Here is a 25554-nt window from a genome sequence, read left to right on the forward strand (position 1 = left end):
AAACCCCTCTAATGTGTGATATAATTATTGTGTGAAATGTTTGCTGTGTGGAGACCCCAATACTTTGTAACTTCCAAATTGGTGAACACCCCACTATCTTGATGTGAACACTCTAAGCCCTTAAAGTGTAAAGGCCCTGCTCTTAGCATAAGGCACACCATCTGGCCCACACCGATAAGACACAAGTTGTTTACGACCGGCAATATAAGCACCGGACCTTCCTTAGTCGACATCTCCTGCCTGATGAGAGGACGACTCCACGTCACTCCGTGAGACAAGCCCCTGACTGACTGCTCTGCTGTGCGAGCCTCAACCACCTGTGGCCGCCTGTCTGTCTTCGTCTGCGTCGTCCTTCTTTCGGTGTGCATTGCCAGGTGGCCTTTGCTGGAGCCTAGGACCCACTAGGAATAGGTAAATAAACCCTGTGTGATTGCATACTAATTCTGTCTTGTGTGTTCATGTGTTCTGGTTGGCTCAACTTTCTAGACATTGAAGTAGCAGGGGATAGGCCGTTATTGCTGACCCCTCGTCACCTGCGTATGTCCCACTAAATCTAGGGAGAAAATTAATTAATTGGCACAAGTGTTGGCAGGGATGTAAAAATTGGAACTCTCATATTGTTAGTGGGATTGTAAAATGGTAAAACTGTGGAAAACAATTTGGTGATTCCTCAAAATGTTAAACGTACCATGTGACACAAAAATTCCACTCTCGGGTATTATCTCCAAAAGAATTAAAAACAGAGAGTCAGATATGTTTTATACTAATGTTCATAGAAGCCTTATTCACAATAGCCAAAAAATAAAAACAACTAAGAGTTCATCAACAGATGAATAAATTAAACAAATGTGTTATATACATACAACGGAACATCATTCAGCCATAAAAGGAATGAAACACTAAGATATTCTACAACAGGAGTAAATTTTGAAAACATTATGGCAATTTAAAGAAGCCATACACAAAAAGTCACATATTATATACTACTATTCATATGAAATCACCAAAATAGGAAATTCATTGAGACAGAAAGTAGATTAGTGATTGCCAGTGCTTGGAGGGAGGGAGATTAATGCATCACTGGGTAATGGTAACAGAGTTGTGTTTTTTTTTTGAGTGATAAAAATATGCTGGAATTAGATAGTGGTGGTGGTTTCATAATACTGTGGATGTACTAAAAACTAGAGTTGTATAATTTAAAATGGTGAATGTTATCTCAATGGAAAAAAAAATAGAAACAAGGAATCTGGCCTATTGTAAGTAAGTGTTCTGGTGAAGCCTAGTAAGAATCCAGCAGGGTCAGGTGGTGTTTCTGATATTGTTATAAAGACTATAGGTAAGTTATTTAGAAAATCCTTAAGGAAATTAGAGACCATATCAGTAATTCCCATGAAATCAATAACAACAATGCAAGAATGTATACTCCAAAAGCAATGACAACAACAGACTTGTAGTAACAATAACTTCTTTTGGTATTACCTTTTATCTGAATCTCATTCTATGTTTGAGTCTATGACCTAGCCTCGGTACACCAGTCACACTTGGTCTGGGTTTTGAAGCAGGATTCAGGGCAGGATATATCCTGCCTGGCAGCAGTGGCAGTGATGTCATCAGGCTCTGATGGTCACAAACATGTGGTATGAGTCACAACCTAGTGTTCAGCAACTGAGGTGACATTTCCCCAGGGGATGATTTCTGCACTGTTGATGTTGGCTACAGTCTCGAGTTTTCACTTTATTCCTGATCATTTTTCAGAATTGCCAGCAAATCCATGAGATATCTGATATCCTTTCAAAATATCCCTTTGCTGCTTAAACCAGACAGCAATAGTTTGTTGTTTCTGACAAATAACTCTGGCTGTGACAAAAAACTTTATTCAAGCCATCTAATAATACTAGATGGACTCCTTGAACCCTAGTCTGGGGCTAACTTCCTAAAGCTTTGAGGCCGTTGGTCTGGCATCCAGTGTCCCAATCAAATGCTTTCATCCTAGGAATTTTCCCCACAGTCATTTCTCACTAACATCTGTATGGGTCATTTCTTAAAGCAAATAATTCAACCAAATAATTTGACTCTATATATTCCACAAATACTTTGTGTTTTATTTATAATATTTACTTTCCCCTTTTATCTTTACTGGTCACATCCATCAAAACCCAAGTGAAATTCCTCTTCTTCAGAAAAATCTATTTAGTCCACTCTTTAAACTTGTCCTCTCCTATCTCAATGTTTGTTATAGATGCTGAATCCAATCTGAATCTACATTTCTACAGAACTGCTCTTATATGTCTTTATCTTTCCAGCTAGCATATTAACTCTGGAGTTTCTAAATTTCTTCAACAAGTTCTTCTTTTAACACTTTAGTGTACAGATAGACCTGCGCCCTACATTTGATATTTTTAATTTCCAATTATCAAGGACAATTGTTTTATTTTTTGGTCAATCCTCACCCGAGGACATTTTCCCATTGATTTTTTTAATTTCTTTATTAGTTAAGGTATTACAAATGTGTCCTCATACCCCCATTAACCCCCAACCTTCCCCCCGCCCCCACACTCATGTTCTCATCCCCCTGTTGTCCATGTCCATTGGTTTGGCTTATATGCATGCATACAAGTCCTTTGGTTGATCTCCTCCCCTTACCCCCACCCTCCCCTCCTTTCCCTCTGGGGATTGATAGTCTGATTGCTGTTTCTCTGTCTTTGGATCTGTCCCTGTTCATCAGTCTATGCAGTTCTCTATATTCCACAAATGAGTGAGATCATGTGGTATTTATCTTTCTCTGACTGGCTAATTTGACTTAGCATAATGCTCTCCAGGTCCCATTGATTTTTAGAGAGAGTGGAATGGAGGAGGAGAGGCAGAGAGAAACACATCAATTGGTTGCACCCTGCACGGGCACCAACCAGGGCAGGGATTCTAGGGATTGACACACTGAGGTAAGTGTCCTTGACTGGAATCAAACGCATGGCCCTTCAGTTCAAGGGCCCACACTCTATCCACTGAGCCAAACTGGCCTGGGCAAGGATAATGGTTTCTGTATGAGCAAAACTGTGTGTAATGATCTATCCAAACTGAAATCTAATTATGTCCCTATTGCCCATGAGATAAAGAGATAATCCTTAGTGTCACTTGAATGTCCCTCCATGTCTAGTCCCAAAGACTTCTGTAGTCTTTTGTGGCCACTCACCCTCTTTACCTTGATGGGTTCTTGGAAAGCCATCTTTTAGCACATGTCTCCCTTCACCTATGTGGTTTTACTTTTTCACATATTTTCCTTTTCCTAATCATGGATATTTATTTCAAGACCTAGCTTAAAGTTCTCCTCTCTGAAGTATTTTCTTAACTCAAATAAAGTTGGTCAAATGGAGAGCAGGAAGCATACGTTGTGGTCCCAACTTGGACACTGTTTGTACCCAGGCTGGTGCCACCTAACCTTACTGGGTCTGTGTCTCTCCTCAGTATCATGCTTGTTCACATCACTCTAAACAAGTCACAGTGGGGAGACACTAATACGACAAAGAGCTCAGAAATATCTCTGTCTATAACTATTGTTTCTAAGTTTACTCAATATTCTTCATTTTTTGCAGTTAGAACCACCAACTAGCATATAACTTTGTAAGCCCTGGGACGCAATTTAATTCTGAAACCATGGGGAATGCGTCCCATAATACTCCCCCCACCCCCTTTACACACACACACACACACACACACACACACACACACACACACTGGAAAGTGAACAGTCACAAGGCTAGAATGATCATGGGCCCCAGAGACTGGAAAAGAAGCTTATGTCTTATGGCTCTGACCAGGGAGAATAGGAATTTGGCAAAAGTAGAAAAGACAGATGACAAATTTGGAAGCTGTGTGCATGAGTGCTAAGTGCCTGTGGGGAATACACAGTAGCATATTGCCTGTGTACTCTTTCTGGAGCAGTTGTTGCCAGCATGGGCAGACAAAGCCTATTTACGAAGAGCATTGTTTCAGCTTCCCTACAGCTCTGTGACAGCACATCCAGGCTTCTGAGTCCACCTAAAGCTATCTATTCAGGAAGAATGGTCTGCAGCCTTCAATACACACCCTTTTCAGAACATGGAAAGACAAAACACAAAAGACTCTTGCAGAATAACCTCTGGTAAAATGAGACTGAATTCTGCTTTAAGTAATCGAATATGGCCTTTGTTACTGCAGGTTGGATGGATGCTGGGTATCTGGAAAGCAGAATAGGGGAGAAGATGAGAGAGGTAAAAATTTCTGATTAGGCAGACCACTATATTTAGCTTGGCAGGGGGCAATATTAAAATAGTTTGTGAATTTTGCAAAGCATGCTGTAATATTTTTCATTAACACTCCCTTTAGCTTTAATGGTAGGTAATAACTGCTGACAGATGACAGCCATTGTAGTTGTCTGCTAGTACAGTTTATTCCATGGAAAGCAGAGTAAATGTGAGAATTCATTCCACTTAAAGTGGAATACCTGGGGTGAATCAATTTGGTGGGCAAAACATGAGCTCTGGAGGCTGGTCATCCAGTGGTCCCTTATGCTTTGTTTTTAATAACCTAGGTAATTTATTAACCTCAATAATTAGATGAAATGTTTCTGGGACTGGAATTCCCTCAGTGGTTATGGCATCTGTCTATCTGATCACTAAAGGGAAAGTGAACACACACTCTCTGGCATACAGCATCTCTTAAAGCTTTTTCACATCATGCTATATGCTGGCATCTTGAGATCAGGGAAACTGACTACTTAACCAGCTCCCATAACTATATTCACAAATTAGTATAAATCAAATCTCTTTTAATATAAAAATATCATTTTTATTGTTCTCCAAGGTCTCTCCCTCCTCTGCCATCACAATGACCAACAGAACTAGAAAACAAGAGCCGAGAGAACAGGAACCTTGCCTGCTTCGCTGTTTTCTCTTTACCTGATGGCTAACAGTCTCTGGCACATTAGAGGCACTCTATAAATATCAGTTGGATGAAAGAGTACCCCATAATAAGCAATGTGATATTCTATAAATGGACATGGAAAAACAACTGTGCAAAAGTGATCTTCCCCAGATTTGAAGGTTGTTTGACTTAATTATCTCCTCTGGTGGTGAAGTCTTTTTTCTTCTGGCCTCTGGCCAGTTAGATCCACGTTTTCACTAGAGGTAATTCTCAGAATCATGTGTCCTCCCAACGACATTTCCATATGTCCAATAAGATGAACACTAATATACAGAAAAACATACCAGAATAATATTGAAAATTTCTGTATCTGTTAACTATATCTTATTTTTGTTTGGGAAGAAACTTTTGAGATCTCTACTGAAGTAACGTGCCCCTGATCAGGTTTTCAGCCATTTAGTTCCTTCATATCCTAGTTGAGTACTATGCCTTTTAACTTTTTAGAATAACATAAAAACAAGGAAACAGCAGTAAAAACAATCTTTTTATTTAAAGTAAAAATATTTACCAGAACCCCCTTAACCCCCTTAAAAAAAAAAGCTGCTGGAAGAATGAAATATCTGGAAATGGAGTAAAATCTGGGAAATTAAAAAGACTTAGCTATTGTTTGGTTTGGGTGGGAGTGGGTAGATTATCAAACTTTAAAAACATTGCAGCCCTCTGAACTTCATCATTCAGATCATGGGCCAGACATCAATTAATTCTAAACCCTGTGATCAAAACAAAAACAACTGACACATTGTCTCAATTTACTTTTTGTTGTTGTTGTTGTTTGGGGACAATAGGTAAACCTTCTGATGCTCTGTGGGAGCAGGCAGGCTGGGTAAGGCCTGAGAGGACAAAATTCAGCCTCTAGGTTCCTGGGCCAGTCTTTGCTGTAGAGGCCTGGCCTAAGTGCATAGTCCTGCAAGCCTAGATCTCCCAGTGACAGACAGAATTTTGCAGATTCTTAAACCACACTAGCATTCATTGTGAAAATTTTACAAGAGACAGAATATACAAGAGCCCTGATACAAATGAAGCAAAATCATGTCTGTCTACCTGGTTGATTACATTGACAATAGACAGCAAAATGACTCCATTTATAGCTCTCCTCATTCTACTTGAAATTTAGTCCTAATGGTCTATGCTTTTTGGAGCAGCTCTTCAAAGCAGAAAGAACAGGAAATAATCTACTGAGCATACTTCCTTTTTATTTTTTTTCCTGCTTTATGCCCTTTGGTAGCTATGCTTACTTTTGTTTTCCAATAGTGATAACCTTGAAAAAGATAAAAAATGACTTCTCAGACTGAAGCCAAGCCAAAGATAAACTGAGGCCACAGACTGCATGATTCATCACTCTAATTGCCAGACTCCTAGAAAATGATATTGTGGGTAAGTTTTGAGGAAGTGGCCAGTGATGGAAATCACAAAGCTTTCACGGCATGTAACAGAGACTTGATCTAGAGCAGAGCTCCTTAAACTTTGTTGTGCAAAAGACTCACCTGGAGTTTTGTGAAAGTACAGGCTCTGATTCAGCAGCTCCGGGCCCAAGAGTCTGCATTTCTAACTTGCTCCCAGGTGATGCTGATGTTGCCGGTTCCCAGACATCCTTTAGTTAGCAAGAGTCTAAAGTAGCAATTTTCAACCGGTGTGCCACGAGAGTTTTTAAAACATGCAATACCTGATTATTTAGTGAGGGACATTGACCTCTTTCCCTTAGATTGTCAAATTAAAAAAAAAAAAAAAAATGACAACAGCCAACACAACAATAGCCATCCAGTGTGAATGAATCAACATTATACCTATTTTTGTCATCAGTTCATTAAAAAATATATTTTTGGTGTGTTGCAGAATTTTAGTAATTAGTTTATGTGTGCCATGAGATGATAAAAGCTGAAAATCGCTGGTTTAGAGACATACCTCTAGGATTTACTAATCTGTGTTCAAAGCAAGCACTTAAACTCTGGGAAAATCAAGTTTATTTATTTCTAAATTAGGGTTAATAATATCAATAAACTGAATGCCTATCTCATAAGGATGTTGTAAAAAAATCAAGAACTACATGAGTTTACATGTGTATGTACATGTATATAGCATATATTATAATGCTTTATATAAATACTAGAGGCCCAGTGCACAAAATTCGTGCACGGGGGCGGGGGGGGCGGTGTCCTCAGCCCAGCCTGCACCCTCTCCAATCTGGGATCCCTCTCGCAATCTGGAACCACTGGCTCGTAACCGCTCACCTGCCTGCCTGCCTGATGCCCCTAACTGCTCCCCTGCCAGCCTGATCTAACTGCTCTCCCCTCCTTGCCTGATCCCCCTAACTGCCTAACTGCTCTCACCTCCTGGCCTGATCCCCCTAAGTGCCTATCTGTTCTCCCTTCCTCTCTGCGCCCTTCGGATCCCTGGCACAGGCATGCTGAGAGCGCTCTCTCCACTGCCCCTGTCCTGATAGGTAATTATGTGACAGCATCCCGGACTATTTGCATATTCCTCTATTATGACTAGAGGCCTGCTGCACAACATTTGTGCACTCATGGGGGGGAGTCCCTCAACTTGGCCTGTGACCTTTCACAGTCCAGGAGCCCTCAGGGGATGTCCAACTGATGGCTTAGGCCCGCTCACTGTGGGGAACGGGCCTAAGCCATCAGTTGGATATCCTTAGCATTGCTGCCGAGGTGGGAGAGGCTCCTGCCACCGCCGCTGAACTCGCCAGCCGTGAGTATGGCTTTTGGCTGAGTGGCGCTCCCCCTGTGGGAGCACAATGATCACCAGGGGGCACCTCCTGCATCGAGTGTCTGCCCCCTAGTGGTGAGTGTGCATCATAGCGACCAGTTGTTCTGCTGTTTGGTTGATGTGCATATTACCCTTTTATTATATAAGAAGATTACGGATTAATCCCTACTCCATATCTATTCTTTATCACTATCATAATTATGAAAAGGGTAATTGGAATCCCTTTCCACACTTAACCTTTTGTGATTTCTCTTTCTCTCTAAAACAGCCTCTACTGTTCCCATTAACAGGATTTTTATCTGACAAAAACCCAGGAGGAAAGTGATTGGCAGATGAGGGGCAGTGGACACAAGCAGACTTTCCCTGACCACAAAGACCATCACACTTCACATGGGAAATTTCAAGATACAAAGCTCTTGGGAAATCTTAACTTTAGTGACATTGGAATTGCCATATGATTGTTGTTGCAAAAGAATGACTAGATAAGACTGGAGATTTTAAAAACAGCTGAGAAGCAAATGAAAGTAAAACAAAATAGCACTCCCTTGGTATTAAGATGTTATAAACTGAACAAGCACCGCTGTTGTGTTCAGCTGAGCTTTGTGCTTCTATCTATTTCTCTAACTTCCATGAGCAGAATCGGGTTCTGAAATCATGGTCATCTGTCCAAGTTTCTGATTTGTTTTCTCCTTGAAACTGAGCATCTAGTGTGTGGGTTATGTTGACAAAGATCACTCCTTCTCTCCCTCTCATCCAATGTGGTTAGCTCCTAACTGAAAATCTTTCCTGTAAGAAACCAGAATGCATAGTTGAAAGAAATCCTGAATCTTTATTTTTCAATTGCAAAGAGATTAAATATTTTTCCTTCAATTATCAATTCAGTTTTTAATTTAAATTCTTTATTGTTTAACGTATTACGTAAGTTTCCTTTTTCCCCCATTGACTTCTCCCCAGCTGCCTCCACCCCCCAGCACATATCCTCACCTCCCCACCCTCAAGTCTGTGTCCACTGGTTATTCTCATATGGATGCATGCAAGTTCTTTGGTCAATCTCTTACCCATCCCACCCCCAACCTTCCCTCATGGGTTGGACAGACTATTCGGTGCTTCTATGACTCTGGTTCTATTTTTGTTCATCAGCTTATGTTGTTCATTATATCCCACAAATGAGTGAGATCATGTGATATCTTTCTCTGACTGACTTATTTCGCTTAGCATAATGCTCTCCAGTTCCATCCATGCTGTTGCAAATGGTAAGAATTCCCTCTTTTTTACAGCAATGCAGTATTCCATTGTGTAGATGTGCCACAGTTTTCTAATCCACTCATCTGCTGATGGGCACTTAGACTGTTTCCAATCTTAGTTATTGTAAATTGTGCTGCTATGAACATAGGGGTGCATATACCCTTTCTGATTAGTGTTTGTTTTCTTGGGATATATTCCTAGAAGTGTGGTTACTGGGTCAAATGGAAGTTCCATTTTTAATTTTTTGAGGAAACACCATACTGTTTTCTTTCCACAGTGGCTGCACCAGTCTGCATTCCCACCAGCAGTGCAAGAGGGTTCCTTTTTCTCCACATTCTCACTAGTACTTGTCGTTTGTTGATGATAGCCATTTGAGATGATACCTCATTGTTGTTTTGATTTGCATCTCTTGGATGATTAGTGACTTCGAAGAATTATCAATTCTTTAAGAGAACTGCAATACTATTGAAGGCTGGGCAAGTTCAGACAGTAAAAGGAACTTAGTCATTGACTTGAATGTGACCAGACAAGAACAGATGTTAACAAAGCTCTGAAAATAATGATAAGCTTTAGATACTTTGATTCAAAAGAGTATGTTTGGAGATATAATGAACAAGTTTGAATTATCAATAGGGTTAAAACAGGAATGACCTTCTGTGTCATGTTTCAGGGCAAAATCTTTATGAATAGAGAATCTCCTGAATCCATATAACTATAGAACTATTAGCGGTGAAAAGGTACCAGAAGGTTACCAGCAATTGGACCTCGGTTCAGCAACCTTGGTACTTGAATTCTGGTTAAGAAATAATTCAGAGGCAAGACTCAAATACAAGAAAAAGTTTATTTAGAAAGCCACGAGGTAGAAGAAGTGAGCCAGCTGGGCTGCATGGGCTCAGGAAACAAGTTACAGGGGCAAAAAAGGGCCCTTGGAACTTAGGGGAAAGAAAACAAGGGTCTATGTGCCTGGAGTGAAGGAGGGGGGGGGGGGAGGCCTGGGCATGCTTTAGAGCAGTGGTTCTCAACCTTCCTAATGCCTCGACCCTTTAATACAGTTCCTCATGTTGTGGTGACCCCCAATTTCATTGTTACAAATTGAACATAATGAAAGCATAGTGATTAATCACAAAAACAATATGTAGTTATATATGTGTTTTCCGATGGTCTTAGGCGACCCCTGTGAAATGGTTGTTCGACTCCCAAAGGAGTCTCAGCCCACAGGTTGAGAACTGCTGCTTTAGAGAGAGCACTTGTGCTGGGAAAAGAAGGGGGTGGGGATTTTAGAGGAGGTCCCAGGGGAAGGTCTCAATAGACTATTCATCAGCTTCCAGATTTCAGTGTCATGGTCTGCACTAGGTCAGGGGGAAGAAGAGGGTCCAAACTGCATGACCAACAATATACTAGGGGATGGAAGGTCACCCTGAGGGTGAGGTACCCCTCTACAATTTGTTGGGAGGCACCGGGGCTTTCCTCCTGGTGACCTTCAATACCTGGCCCACAATCCTTGCTCTGCTCATGCCTGTCTAGCTGCCTACTTAGAATTAAACAGAGGCCAACTGTGTCAAACTGACTTAACTCTTGACCAGAAAGGTAAGGCTGTAAAGCAATAAAAGTTCACTATTTGCTTCAGGGAATTTCTGTGAATCAATTTATGGGAACAAATAATTTGCTCATCTGGGTAAATAGCTTTTCTATCAGGATAAATAAATTGTTCCCTTGGGCAAATAGCTCACTTATCCAACAAAGAATTTCCTTATCAAGATTGACTTTAAAACCATCACCTCACAGTGCTCATCAATCTTAAAATATCATGTAAATATACCTTATGCAAATCTATGATTTCTTGCCTTGAAAGATCTTCCTTAACTGACAAAACCCTTCAAATATCTTTCCCTGAACTTTCTCTTCTGAGACACTATTAAGGCTTTTTTAGGGTTGTATCCTCCAGGGCTGAAGCCAGCCAAATAAGCAGGCTTGCTCCATCTGTACATTTTCTGTGTTCTCTAGGGCAGCAGTCACCAACCAGTGGTCCGTGGAGTCTGAAAGGTTGGCAACCGCTGCTCTAAGGGAGTCCAGGCTTGACTCTCTCACTGTTCCTCCAGGTGCTGCTACTGACACCATTGTAAGGTAATTTTTCCACTGCTGAAAATCTCCAAGATAGGCAGGACAGATGAAAGACTAAGCATAATGAATGGGTCAAGTGAGGGGTGGCATGATCCTGTTATCCTTGTCAGATATCCTTCTGAAAAAGTCGGTCTCAAATTAGAGAGTGATAATTCCTCCAACTTATTTTTAAGGCAGCTCAGACAGGTGTTAATGTAAATAATATGTAGGATTTTCTATAAAATAAAAATTTTCATATTTTTACCCTATAATTGACAGAACAAAAACCTCAAAACGTCAGATTCCTAAACATTTAGCCATGCTTACTGTAAATTTACAGAGCCCGAGTGTATGCCTTCTCTTGAGCTAGCATGTCAGTGAATGCTGTCATGGAACCCAGGCCAGAGAGAATTGTGATCTCTGAGCCTGACATGAAGCCTTGAGAACAGGCATTGCTGTCTCTTACACAGAAATGAAAGCCAAGCAGCAATGGAAAAACGACGTCAGCTGATCCTGACACTATTGTTTTTAAGACCAGTGCCTATCATTATTTTTTCCTGGCATTTTAAGACGCTCCACAAATATCGTATAAATACTACCTAATGCAAAGCCTGACCTTCTGCTTAAAATACAACTACTTATGAGATTTATTTTTTCTGCCCCCATTTTCCCTTCTTTTGTGCTGTCCATGTATGGTTATTTATTTAGACCACATCTACTTCCATCAAAATGATTTGAGCCAACTTACAACAGAAGTAAAAATAAAATGAGGCCAAAATGTGCATCCCATTAGGAGTAAAATATGGGCTGCATACACTTCTCATAAAATTTGTGGCGGTATTTACTGCCCCTTATCTCTCCAGTCCAATATGCTTAGCATCTAATTGCAAATCTTTCTTCTTAGAACATTCTGCAGAGTTGAAGGAAATCCTGAGTCCAAACTTTCCAAATCCAAGGAAGCAAAACTTTTCTTCTTCCTTTGTCAATTCTCTGACAGAACTTCAACTCCACTGAAGGTGTCAGACTATTGATAAGGACTTTAATTCAAAAATGCAAAACACACACACAGTCAATCAATTAATCTATGTAATTATTTTTCCCTATTTCCACTTAGAGTAGATCATTTAATTCAAAGTGTGGCAGACTTTTCTGGAAAGGACCAGATAGTAAATATTTTAGGCTTTGCAGACCATATGGTGTGTGCTGCAACTACTCAACTCTGCTGTCATAGCACAAAAACAGCCAGAAAATATGTAAAGAATGGATGTGACAGTGCTCAATTAAAACTTTAGTCACAAAAAGAGGTGGAGAGCTGAATTTGGTTCTTTGACTTCAGGTTGCTGACTCTTTTTTCTGATGTTTTCCATTACTTCAATCTAGGGTCAGAGTAAAAGGGTAAGCTGAAATGAAACAGACAAGAAATATTCAAAGTGGACAAAAATAGTTATTGGCTGTACTCTTTCTTTGCTGTTTGTTGGATAGACTGTGTTTTCATTATTCCTGTAGTAGTAGGCTAAATAGTAGCCCCAAAGAAATGTTCCATTCTAGTCCCTGGAACCTACAAATAATATTTTGTTTGAAAAAAGGGTCTTTGTATTTGTCATTAAGTAAAGGATCTTGAATTGAGGAGATAGTCCTGGATGGTCTCTGTAGACCTTAAATTCCATCACAATTAGCCTTAGAAGCAGAGGGAGATTAGACAGACACACATAGGACAAAGTGATGGAGGCAGAAATTGAAAGAATGTGACTAAACAAGCCAAGGAAGTGCCAACAGTGACCAGAAACCAGAAGCAGCAAAGAACAGACCCTCCTCTGGAACCTCCAGAGGCAGTGTGGCCCTGTGAAACTGATTCAGCCCAGTGAGGCATGTTAAACAACTGACCTTCAGAACTGTGAAAAAATACATTTCCATTGTTTTAAACCATCCAATTTGTGGTATTTATTTTGGCATCCACAGAAAAGTATGTGTATGTGTGTGTGGTGGGGATTAGGGGAAATGTGCACAATGTCCTTTGAGATTTTACAAATAGAGCAGTATGGCATGCACTTCTTCTGGAGGTCTCATGTAATTTGCTGAATTAAATTTATATGTTAACTCATCATGTTGGGATACTTGTAGCATGTATGATATTAAAACTTCACATCTGTCCATGGTGAAATCTTGGGCTCTTGATTTTCACAAAAGATTTTTCTTCCTTCTCAAAGATCCTAGAAAATGATTTTTTTTGTTTTTAAAAAAAATATATATTTTTATTGATTTTTACAGAAGGGAGAGGGGCAGAGAGATAGAAACATTGATGAGAGAGGAAGTCATTGACTGACTACCTCCTGCAAGGCCCCCACTGGAAATTGAGCCCACAACCTGGGCATATGCCCTGACTGGGAATGGAATTGGTGACCTCTTGGTTCCTGGATCGATGCTCAACTGCTGAGCCACACCAGCTGAGTGATGATATGTTGCTGTTCATGACAATGACTAGAGATTTTCTACCTCTTTATCTTGGAGGAAGCAAGTCTTTTAGAAACTTTAGTTGGTACATTGTTCTTAGTTCTAGCATTGTCTCTTATGTAGTCTCTCAGGATACAGCTACTACTCCTGGATGGATGTTAAATAACAACGCCCCCTAAAGTGTTCAGGCCTTTATCTAGGTCTAACACCCCCTTGCACTGCCACTGAGTTAGCTTGTACAATAACCGTTTTGATTATGCATTCTCTGTTATTTCTGAGAAAGTAATTTCACCATTTTTTTTCAAATCTGACTATATGTTTCTGATTTTCTATTTTTTTAAATCCAGGATTACTCTGTGTTAAGAGCTAGAAGGGGGTCTGTGCTACTTTAAATCTTTCATGTTGCTTAAGATATTTCATAGCAAGTCTAAATTCAAACAGCCAAGAGCTAAAGAAGTTCTCTCAGCTAACATTTGAAAATGAGCTGTGACTCACAGGCAGCCTAAGCACTGGATGTCAAGGCAGGATGATGAGTGAGAAACTGGGCAGTGGGAAATAGTGCAGCTGAGAAACATCTGGAGGGAAAGCAGAACCATGATATACACGAGTGGTCTGTGCACAGCACCAGCATTGCCTGGGAGGTGTTACAAATGCAGAACCTGTGGCCCATCTTGGATCCACTGAATCAGAATCTGCATTTAACCACATTCCCAGGTGACTTTTCTAATTCATATTCAGTTTTGAAAAACACTTGTATAGCATCCTGCTTGAAAGTACAGACTTGGGATTAAGAAAACTGAGTGAGAATACTCAATCAATACTTATTAATCATGTAAACTTTAGAGAAGATACTGAAATTCTAAAGCCTTAGTTTCCTCATTTGTTAAATTAGACCAATAATATCTACTTCATGCAATTTTGCAAAGATTAAATGAAATGATATATGTAAAATACTCTAGTACATAATTAGGAAAATGTTACTTTGAAAAGAGAGTTAATCTGTCTGAAATTAAATATACCGGTTCAAAAATAAATAAAGCCTTCTTTAAAAATGGGGGTGATATAAACATTTATTTTATTATTAACAACTATTGTTTTCATGACTCAATAATTTATTATAATTCAACAAACTTGTAGTAATCACCTACAGAATGCCAGATATTATAGTAGACATTAGGGTAGTTAAATATTAATAGAATGTGGTCCTTGCTTTGGGGAGCTTGCTATGTTAGTGGAGAAGACAGTCAATTAGGATTGTGGATGCTTAAATTGAGTCTTAAAGTATTAGTAGGACTTTACTGAGAAGAAAAGGGTAAACCCATCCCAGGAAAAGAGAAACCTATTTTTACTATCAAATTTAGGAAGGGAATGAGAGTCTATGAAGATCCTCAAACAACATAGAACATAGGGATAGCCAATGTATCAAATTTCACTAGTAAGTAAGAGTAAAAATAGAACACATTTATGGAGTAACTACTATTCTGTCCTTTGAAACTCTGATGTGACAGAGCCACTTCTAAATATTACATAGAAATTTACACAGAATTTACATTTCATCCTCCCAGTTACTATATGAAAGTGATACTATTAGGGTTTCTTTTCACAGATGAAGACGCCGACTTAAAAAAAAGGCCAAGTCAGAAGCAGTCAGGCTCCAGGGTCTATTCTAGGAAAACTATGGACACTGCCTTTTTATAGATAATATAGCTTAAAAAAACTTAAACCTTTAACTGATACATGTAGACATTCTTAAGGATTCTTAAACCCTTATTTCTCCTCACTGTCCCCCTTGCTCTCCAGTGAAGCAGAGGGCATTTATCGGCAACAGCACTATGTAAGATTTTACCAACAGTCTTATAGTCACGGGATCGATAGCAATGGGAGTCTCCCAAGAAAACTATTGGGAAACAACATGTAGGCTATCATCTGGAGATTATGTTAAGATGGAAATTTTAAACCATGTCTAATTCCAAAACAAGAAAAAGCTGTGAGTTTAGCCCAGAAATGTGAGGGGATAGTAACAGTTCTTAGAAATCTGTATACTTTTCTACTGAAGAAGTTGATACCTATTTATGACATTCAATAAATTAGATCCAGGAAAACAAGTAGAAATTCTCTCTCTCATTTAATAAAATTTTAATAATCAAAACTATCCAGAAACTAGAGTAATTCCCTAAGGAAGTATTCTTGCCAGCATGTATTGGGTGCCAAATGGACACACACAAAAAAAAATAAAGTCAAATAGGGCATTCAAATACCTCTTACAGAAAATCTTTTAAGATCCATTTATATCGCTTTTTATTATATTGAATTATATACAATTAAAAATTGGCTAAACAGATATAAGTTTGTTTCTGTCATTTAAAAACATCTCAGACAGCCAGCCAGCCTGGAGCATGTATGACAGCTCAGCCAGCAGAACCCCAGACTCCCCTCTAATCTACTATCTTCAAAGTCACCTCCTGTCCAGTATGAAGGCTGGAGCTGCTGCCCTTGCATCCACACAGCAGGAATCAGGAAGGAGAAAAGACAAAGGCAGTGTATCCCTAGCAGAATCAGGTCCCTTAGGGATCCTTCCCGGGAAGACATCCTCAACCTTTCTGCCATTTGTTATAATTTAGTCACATAACCATACCCTAGCTGCGGGAATCTGGGAAACAAACTCATTAATAACCTCAATCAAATCATGATTCTTCCACTGAATAACACAGGCAGACTATATATTGAGCAAGCAACCAGCAGCCTCCACCATGCCCTTCCACCTGAAAATTCTCCCACTCAGCCCTCTCTTTTCTTTCCGCTTTCCTTTTGCTCCATTCACTCAAAAACCATGAAGTTCACTGTGCCAAGCACAGTGCACGGCATTCGTGGAAACGCATACACAGGTAAGTTATAATTCTCAGGGGTGTTTGATTCTGAGGGATTCTTAGTCGCACCACAGAATTCACGAGGGAGAGTACTTCCTCTCCTGGATTTTTTAGTTCTCTAATTTTTTTTAACCGTCCCTACTATATTAAGAGTTTCAAATAAACATCTCAGGCTCCCCTATGTTTTCTCCTTTGAGTTTCAGACTCATAAAACCAACGACTTGCTGGACTTACCAATTTCATCTGAATAGGGCATCTCAACCCCAGCCGGACAAAAAAATTAAGTAAATTCTTCAACTCCGAGCCCGAAGGAGCCCAGGTCGCGTCGGGAGGGTGCACCACGCACCACAGCAGAGAGATTTCAATAGAGTAAGGAACTGGCTAACCTGAGCTGAAAAGGCCAGAGGAGGGCACCGAGGAGACCGAGGAGACACACAGACAGTACCTGCCGGGAGCGGGCCCACCGGGCCGGAAGGCGAAGGCAGGCCGTGGGCCCTCGGAACTTACCAGCTGCGACCAGAACTCCTGCAGCTGGGAGGCCAGGCGTGAAGGGGGGCGCGGGGCCTGTTAGAACCCTCCGGTTGCACAGAAGAGGGGCCCAGCGGGACCCAGGCGTCCGAGGCAGAGCGCTGCCACTGCTGCCTTTCAGGGGGTAGGAGGAGGCTGCTGTTGTGCGGCAGCCCTCCCTCAGCCACAGTCCTGCCCTCCGCGGGTTTAGTGACCCACAGTCCGGAAACACGACATGGAAAAATCCAGAAGGAAGGAATTCATGCGTTTCGAATTGCGCGCCGCGAGGTGTAGCGCGCTCAAATCTCCGAGTCCCGTTCCCTCCCGTGAACGTGACGTGGTGCGACGTGACGTGGCGTGACGTGACGTGACTGGCGCCTGCGTCCAGCATCCTCACGCTCTAGCCACGCCCCCTGCCTCAGTCACCTGCAGCTGTGCTGGCAGCCAATTGACCACTGTGGTCTCGGGGTGCTTCTGTTCGAGTAACTTGTGTTTTACTTAGTCATGCCTCACCTCCCGCAGTCTCATCACGCAGACATCATCTCACGTCATCGCAAGAAGGGTGAGTACAGTTACAATGAAATATTTTGAGAGAGACCACATTCATGTAACTTTTATTACAGTAGAGTGTGGTAAGGATTCTGTTTTATCATTAGTTGTTAATAGCTTACTGTTCCTAATTTATACAAGTATCATAGGTCTGTATTTAAAAGAAAAAAACACACACGTGTATATAGCGTTTGGTACTATCTGAGATTTCAGGCTTCTACTGGGGATTCTTGGAACATATCCTCTTGGGCTACATGCTTCAGAGAAGGAAAAAAAGAGAGTGAAAAAAAGTGTGCAGACAGAAACAGCAAGCGAGTCAGGAAAGGGCAAGGCTCTGATTCCCTTCCCTGCCCTACTTTTATTTTCTTCCGGCCCCTCGTAGAGGGGGCCAGTTGACAACCGAGAACCGTAGGTAGCAGAGTTGCAGCCCAGCTCCATGAACCAGCTCAGAGGATCGAGTTAGAGCTGAGAGACAACAGCTTAAAGTTTTATGCGTTAAACCAATGCAGTCCACTTGTTTGGCTAGTCAGCATGCACACACACTTCTGCACACATTGCACTTACATACATTAGCAATCATACATTTTTGCTTTTGCCTAATTGGATGCACTATTACCTTTTATAAAATGAAGACTTGGAGCTCCAGTGGCGCAATCAGCGCGCGGTACTTATAAAATGAAGACTTGTTTATCCTCTTCCAAAAAATGGAAAACAGAAAACTCTGTCCCAGTACTAGTTAAATCATTTTAATTTCCTCCTAGTATTATACCCCTCAGTTCTGATGCATCCCCAAATCTCTCTTTTCTCTTTTTCCTCCTCTCGGTCTTGACCGCTATTGGCTCTGCTCAGGTGGGAATCAGCTTTGATGTGAGCTGGTTCAATAGTCTTCAAATGCTCCTTCCTAACTCTGTCATTTATTTTATAATATCTCTAAACCATGTGGCAGAATAATCTACAAGCACTGCAAATTAAGCTGTTTTTTTTTTATTCAGACCCCCAACAATGCCTGAAAGGTTAATTTTGGTGGTGCGTGGACAGGCTGAATAGCCATGTCAGATGGTGAATAAAGAAAAATTGAATGTATGTAAGGAAAAGGGGTTGGAGGACGGAGATATCCAAAAGGAAGGGCTCAATAGCACTGAGCCAAAAGGTATTGGGTCCATGAAGGCAGCAAAAATATATTTAGGACAGTGAAACAATGAAGGGCGTAGAAGAAGCAACAGGGAAGCCTAGACTGTGCTGCTTTGGTTCACTGAAAAGACAGAGAAAAGGGGGCCTTAGAGACAGGGACGGGGTTAGGCCGGGATGAGCTGCCACTGCCCCTTGCTCCGCTGGCTGCGAGTCTCATTGGGTCCCTTAGAAGTTGAGGGGAATACATGCCTGTGGGGGAAAGAGGGGGAGAAGGAGAAGGGAATGGCATGGGTATGCTCTTGGAAGAAGAGTGTGCACTATGTCCTTTGTTATGAGTGTATTTATTATCTCTTTCTTGCAGGTAGAAATCTTAGGAATCTTAGAATATTCATCAACTTTCCAGGTGTGCTCTTTCAGGGTCATGGTCTCCACTGATTGGTTGGTGCCAGGGCAGGGGATCATTACTCAATGTAGCTGGTCCTGAGGAAGCCACTGCGTCACGTGTTTGATTTTGGGCCTGGAGCTGAAATACAACTGAAGCCTAGATGTTACTGTTAGGGAGGAAAAGGTCCGGATGTCTAAACTGCCTGACCAGTGATATGAAAGATCAGGGGTCCAAACTGCATGACTGATGATATGATTGCCCTGAGGTGAGGTTCTTGTTTTCCCAGTTTTGCCCCTGGCTAGGCATCCGGGGCTTTCTGCCCTGGAGAGTTTTTGTACCTGGCCCATCGTCCTTGCTCTGGGGGTTCAACTCTGCCCCTTTGCATCCTTCAAAATAGCATTGTACCCCTAGTTGGCCTTCAAGGCTTTTCATTAGGTGACCACAGGGAGGTTTCTCAGCCTCATTTTAATGACCTCAGGTCTCACAGTTAATATGTAGGTATTGCAAAATTCCTCAGAATTGTTACTCTCCATCATATTTCACTGCTCCACGGCTTTGCTTTTGTTTCCACCCTTCTCTGTGTGGGAAGTCCTTCCTACCTCTCTTCCCCTGGCTACTGTTTTTCAGGACAGCTGAGGCCTTTTCTAACCCTCAGCCACCAGGTGCAGCTCCTTTATGCTCTCCTCACATCTCCATCCTTTCACTTTCCTTGTTAACTAGTGATACAATGTGAGGAGTCTTTTATTCCCATTAGACTGTAAGTGCTTTCAGAGCAGAGGTGATCTTTTTTTTTTTTGCCATATGTTGCTGGCAGGTAACTCAGAATTTGGCATAAAACATGTGTTCCATTTGTTTATCTGTGGGCGTGAAATTCGTTCAACCGATCCCCCATGCAGGTGACTGTCTCCCTGAAAGGCACCTTACATAATGTTAACTCATGTTCAAAAGTCAAATAGTTTGTCCCCTTTCCCTGAAGTGCAACATAAACGGGTTTGGCTTAGAAGTGATATGGAAAGTTCAAACATTTAACCTTGACTTTGAGCAGGAGGCAGCATGCTCATTAGTAAAGGTGCCCCTGGGGCTCCCGCTGAATGCCCTTTGCCTTTTGGGAGAGCAGAAGGTGTTGTCCAGCATTTATTCCAATGGAGCCAGAAACCATAGCTTTCCTTTCTCAGCCACAGTTTGAGTCCATTGTGCCTTTTTCAGTGATTGAATTGGAAGGAGGGGCACTTTACAAACAGGAGGAAACATTTTCCCATGTGTCATATAATACGGAGCAGTGAGGCTAGGGTGCGATTTCTGGACCAGGAACTGGTTTACCTGGGTCTGCTTTTCATCTCTGCCCTAAACTAGCCTTCAGTCATTCCCTCTACTTTTCCAAGCCCCCTTTCAGGTGAGAGGAAAGAATGATCGCTAAGGCTGATGAGTGACTTTACGTTCTTTGTTAGATGCCTGTTAATTTTTAAAATGTGTGTTTAATTGAAAGGTCCAGAAAGTCACAATCTGCAGAACTAAATTCTAGTGACTGAGTTCTTTGTTCAATTAAATCTTTATTGTTGAAAAAATTACATGTCCTCCCCCCCTTCTCTCCCCCCGCCCCCCGAATTGACCCTTTCTAGCCCGCCCCCACTTCCCATCCCAGGCCTTCACCACCCTATTGTCCTCATAACCCATGGACAAAAACAGTAGGGTGACTGTGTTTTTATGTTAAAGAGCAACAGGAATTAAGGTCATTGACTTGGACCCTAGGATTTATTAGGTTGCTCAGTGTAGCCTGAGTTTTCTCCAAACAAACAAACAAAAAATTACTATTGGGCTTGTTAGCACCCTGACCGTATTCTACACCTGAGTACTAGAAGTTCACTTTCCCTTTTGCCTCTGGAATAATGAGAGGTTAGCACTGTTGACCAACCTGCTAGAAACTCTATTGAAAAATAGACTCACTTTAAACAATAAAAAAAGACCCTCTTTTTTATGGTTGCAATTTTACTCATTTGCAGATGCATTTGCAGATGTGCTCAAAGATGATTATATTTGTCACCTGCTAAGGGTTCTTAAGAGCGGAAGCCAGCCTTCACTCCCAAGCTTTCTTCCTAAACAATAGTTTGTGATCTTCTTAAAGGCCAGCTGGCTGGCTTTACGTGCATAGTTTCAAATTTTGCCATTCACAAAGAGATCAATTAAATACCTATATCTCTCTTCAAGTCTACAAAAGACTTAATACAACAACAAAATCTTATCTTAAGTTAATAGTCATAAAACCCTACAGATCACGGTGTGTGTGTGTGTGTGTGGGGGGGCTCTTTTTATTTGATATAGGAGGACAAGAAGACAAACTTTCAAGTGGCTCACAGGCATAAATAAATGCTATTAACAATGTGAACCAAGGATTGCAGATGCATTTTCAGGTGTGCTCAAAGACAGTGATCGTATTTGTCACCTGCTACAGGTTATTAAGAGCAGAAACCACCCTTCACCCCTAAGCTTTCTCCTAAACAACAGTTTTTGGTCCCCTTAAAGGCCAGCTGTCTGGCTTTACTTGCTTAGTTTCCAATTTTGTCATTCAGAAAGAGATTGATTATATTTTTATTTCTCTTTTTAAGTCTACAAAAGGCTTAATACAATCACAAAATATCTTAGATTAATACTTATAAAACCCTACAGATCATGGGGCTGGGGAAGCTCTTTTTATTTAATGTATGTAGGGGAAAAAGACAAACTCAATAGTGTTTCACAGGCATAAATAATTACTCTTGACAATGTGAACCAGGGTTGCTTCTATCACCTTTGAAAGGAACCAAGAGGAGGGAATAGCAGAACTGAAGCATGAAAGAAAACTGAAGATCAGATGCAAAGCTGTAATGGGGGTGGAGAGGCCAGAAGTATTGGCTGGGGTGGTTTTGATATTTCTAAGTAATTTTTTTGGTTGAATTATAACAACTTTTTAGAATGTTCAAAGTAGATCTGAATAGACCATGAGATGAGTAAGTTATTTCATGATTATATATTGTGTGTGTGTTTGTGAATGTGTCCTGTATACATTTCTTCTCTCTTCTTTTGTTTTCCCTCCACTGTTGTTGTTGTTTTTTTTTTCCTTAATCTTTACCCAAGGATATTTTTCCCATTGATTTCTAGAGAGAGTGGAAGGGAGGGAGAAGGCGGAGAGAGAGAAAGAGAAACATTGACATGAGAGAGATACATGGATTGGCTACCTGCCCTTCCCCCCAGCCCCAGCTCCCATCAGGTTCCCCCACCCGGGGCCTGGGAACCTGCAACCAAAGCACATGCCCTTGACTGGAATAGAACCGGAGACCCTCTGGTTTGAGGACCCACATTCCAACCACTGAGCAAACTGGCCAGGACTCCCTCCACTCTTTTGACACTAATATCTACCTGTGCAAACTATTTTCTTCTCTTTCTCTCTTCATTTTTTTCCCAGTTACATTCTCTTTTCTCCCTGTTTTTGTCTCATACTTCACCAGCCACAGTATAGAAGTATACATTGATAAACCTTCATTTTGCATTTTTAAAAATATAGGCTAATATTTTATAATACATATATAATGTCAGTGAAAATGGTAGAAATCAAGTAGTTTATATTGCTTTTTATCCTTTGTCAGTGATCTTTCATAAAATAGTTACCTCTATACAACACAAGAAAACTCATCTAAGAAAATATCTTGCTAAGAAAATATCTTTCAAGCTCACTGAGTGTCACTAATGTTTTATACATTACAGAAAAGAAAGAAATATAAATAATTTATATTATTGGGATGTTTTACCATATTGGATATTTGTTCTCATGAACGCTTCTAACACTTGAAACTTTTACACACACACACAAAATATGTTACTGAAAATTGAAGAATGGACTAAGAGATTCTCCAAATGGTCTTGAAGGTTGTTTCATAACACCATGAAATGTTTGGACTGAAAGTATCCTTACAATAATAAATTGATTGACTTGAAATATAATTTTATTTTATCAAACCTTTTTTTAACTAAAAAGAATAAAATTGTTCATGAACATAAAATAGTATAAACATGTAAAGATATAAATAATAAAAACCAATCTAACACCCAGATTAAAAATTAAACCTTGCTAACACTAAAAACTTTTGCTTTCCACTACCTGATATAACTTTCCCAAATGTTTTCACCATATATAACACATATTTAATATAAAGACAATGCATATTTTATATACAGGAAATATCTAGTACACATAAAATATATAATTACCATACATAATACATAGAAATATATGTCAAATATATATAATATGTTAAAATAATATAATCTATAATATTAAAAGTGTAATATGCTAATTAAATCAGACTTCCAGACAACCTTCCAGATGAAGCTGGGGCTGTGAGGGAAGCCTGGGTCCCAGGTGCCAGAGGGGAGCTGGTGCCAGTAGCCGGGGGAAGGAAGGCATACTCTTGCATGAATTTTGTGCATTGGGCCTCTAGTATATTATAAATATAAATACATTCTTAAATAATATTTTATTTAATTTTGTAAGCTTTTAAACTTTATGTAAGTAATGTAATGCATATATTTTTTCTGGGACTTTTCACTCATCTTTTTGTGCTTGGGATTTAATTATTGAGATGCATAAAGTTTATGTGTGTCTCTAGATCCTTATGTGTGTACAAAATACTATCCTATTATATGTACATAGGACAATCTATTCGTCCATCCTCTTGATCATGGACATTAGGTTTCTTTCTGGTTTTGGGCTGTTACTGCTAAGATGTCTTATAGTGTGCAAGTGGTGTAAGATGTTTTCTGAGATATAGACCTAACAGTAACATTTCAAGTATGTGCATCTTTAAATTGATTTCCTACAGTCTATAGGATGCTTCTATTTTTACTTTTTATTGTTTTAGAGCTTTCCTAATAATTGTTATTGCCAAATTTAAAAATTCTTGTCATCCTGGTGAATAAAATGGTTTCTTATTGTGACATTTCAATTTTCATTTAAGTAGCCATCCTAAGGTCCTGTAGCTGTCGAGTAGCAGAGCTAAGATTCAAACCATGTCTGGCTATCTCTAGTGTTCATGTTATTTCTACTTCACTGTATTATCTATTATTCATCTTGATGTATATAGCAAGGCATTATTTAGTCTGGGAAATCTTTTTAAAAAGATACTCAGCATTGAATAAACATCCACATATACTTATGCATTCATACTCATACATATATATGTATGCATGAAGTTGGGGACAGGAGACAACTAAATATAAGACTTGAGTTTATATAAGTATAGAATGCATAAGACTTAATGATTATTTCATAGTATTTGGCAGAACTGAAATGTGGCCCATGTTACTACACTATTAGTAAGGTCACATGTAATAGGTATTATACTATATTTACGAACCTTAGCTAAGTTGCTCTGGTAAGTCTAGCTGAGAGGCCTATCACAGAAACAATTTTCTAGTTCTGAGATGCTAGTTCCCTTCTGTTATTAATTATATAAAATTGGTAAAGTATATAAAAACAAATAGAGATACCACCTCTTGCATTCATTTTATTATGAAAAGAAAAAAAAGTAGTTCACATATTTTTATGCTTATGAGTATACCTAATATCTTCATAAGATGTTCCATATCTTAATACAAAATATTGGGGAAAATGTAAAACTGGTTGGGGAAATCTTATATGTCCTGTGAACCTAGGTTGGTCAATGTTCTCCAAGAAAAAGAATCAATAGAATAGATAGATATAGATATATAGGTATAGGTATAGATAGCCTATATAATAAAAGGCTAATATGCAAATAGACCAAACAGTAGAATAACTGCAACGACCGAACAACCAAACAACCGGTCGCTATGATATGTGTTGACCACCAGGGGGTCGGCCCCGATCACCCCTCAGGTTCCAAGATCTGCAATTAAAATGCTTTGTTGTTTTATCTATCAAACTTACTTAATAATAATGATAGCTTTATGGTTTCTAAGAATTTAGTTAATTCATATCAATGTCTTAATAGTGCTTGACATGTTTTAAATGCTTGACAAGTCTTAGTTATTTTTATTATTTATGCTAAAAACTAGAGAACATGAAATATTTGACCCTAGTCAGAAACACTAATGATAGCATCTAGAACCATATTTTAGAAGTGAATAAGCCAAGGCAGTAAGGGGTAACAATAAGTGGTGTAGTTACTTGTCTCCAGGAGGAGATGTAAAGATGTGTAGAAAATAAAGAAATTAAAGGAACACAAGAGAATCAAATTTTTTTAAAGCAAATTTATTAAAATCACCTGTGATAATCTTGTGTCCCTACCACATTCTTTTATGGAGACTCAAAACATAAATCTGCATATTGTAATTATAAAGAGGTAATTTATCCTTAGACTGTGCCATGGAGTGGGTATTTATGTGTGTTGTGAGATGGCATAACATTTTATTTATTCTGAAAGCCAATTTGGACTAATAGGGGAGGTTGATTTAAATTGGTAAGAAATCTGGAATACTTTTGCAACATTCATTTACATTATGCTTATTTAACTTGCTTCACATACTTGAAAGTAATGAAGTATAGCTTAGTAAATAGCCCTTGGGGACTTGCTTTAAAGACTAAATAACAACATTTTATTTTTGCATATAATTTGGTGTATATTTTAA

At 39.8% G+C, this 25554-nt stretch overlaps 1 long non-coding RNA gene across 1 annotated transcript in view; it reads left to right on the forward strand.

Annotated features, from left to right (window-relative positions):
* The first annotated feature begins 247 nt into the window (after positions 1 to 247).
* Positions 248 to 25554, forward strand: part of LOC118651455 — an 83008-nt gene continuing 57701 nt past the window's right edge. The window contains exons 1-3 of the long non-coding RNA XR_004966246.1: positions 248 to 411; positions 10930 to 11049; positions 16541 to 17412. This is a non-coding gene — a long non-coding RNA (uncharacterized LOC118651455). The remainder of the gene's footprint in view (positions 412 to 10929; positions 11050 to 16540; positions 17413 to 25554) is intronic.

Source organism: Myotis myotis, unplaced genomic scaffold (genome assembly GCF_014108235.1).
Source record: "Myotis myotis isolate mMyoMyo1 unplaced genomic scaffold, mMyoMyo1.p scaffold_m19_p_3, whole genome shotgun sequence".
In the NCBI taxonomy this organism is placed as follows: Eukaryota; Metazoa; Chordata; class Mammalia; order Chiroptera; family Vespertilionidae; genus Myotis; species Myotis myotis.